Here is a 542-nt window from a genome sequence, read left to right as displayed (position 1 = left end):
TTAAAATAGTCCATGTGACATCAGTGGTTCAACTGTAATTTTACGAAGCTACGAGAATACTTTTTGTGCGCATTCAACAATTCTTCTCCTCTGTGTCACCCTAGAACCATTATGGAGATTATCACGTGATGCTGCTGACCAGTGTCGTAACTTTGCTTTGAAAAGTGGTGGGGACACCGCACAACTATTTTGCTAGTTTTTTATTTAATAACCTAATTTACTTGGGGACTGGGTTTAGAGTTGGACAAACTTAATTTTTGCTTTTCAAAAATACATCGATGTACCAGGGGCGGCGCCAGAGAATTTAGAATTTTGAGGGGGTGCTAGATCATTGGCGGGGAGCTGGGCAATTCAGGGCTCCAGACTCATTCTTCCCACTGGTCGCTCTTTTGCAATTAACTTTCTCAGTTGGTTGCACAAGCATGTTTTTTTTAACTTTTATCGTAGTTTATAGTTACATGGAAACGAAAGTAGTTAACATTCAACCCGTTCTTTTTCATCAGTAGTATTATTTGTGATTTGAATTTTGTGAACGGGAGTTC

The sequence above is a fragment of the Sinocyclocheilus anshuiensis genome, unplaced genomic scaffold, assembly GCF_001515605.1.
Source record: "Sinocyclocheilus anshuiensis isolate Anshui unplaced genomic scaffold, SAMN03320099.WGS_v1.1 scaffold1195, whole genome shotgun sequence".
Lineage (NCBI taxonomy): Eukaryota > Metazoa > Chordata > Actinopteri > Cypriniformes > Cyprinidae > Sinocyclocheilus > Sinocyclocheilus anshuiensis.
This window is presented reverse-complemented; position numbering follows the sequence as displayed.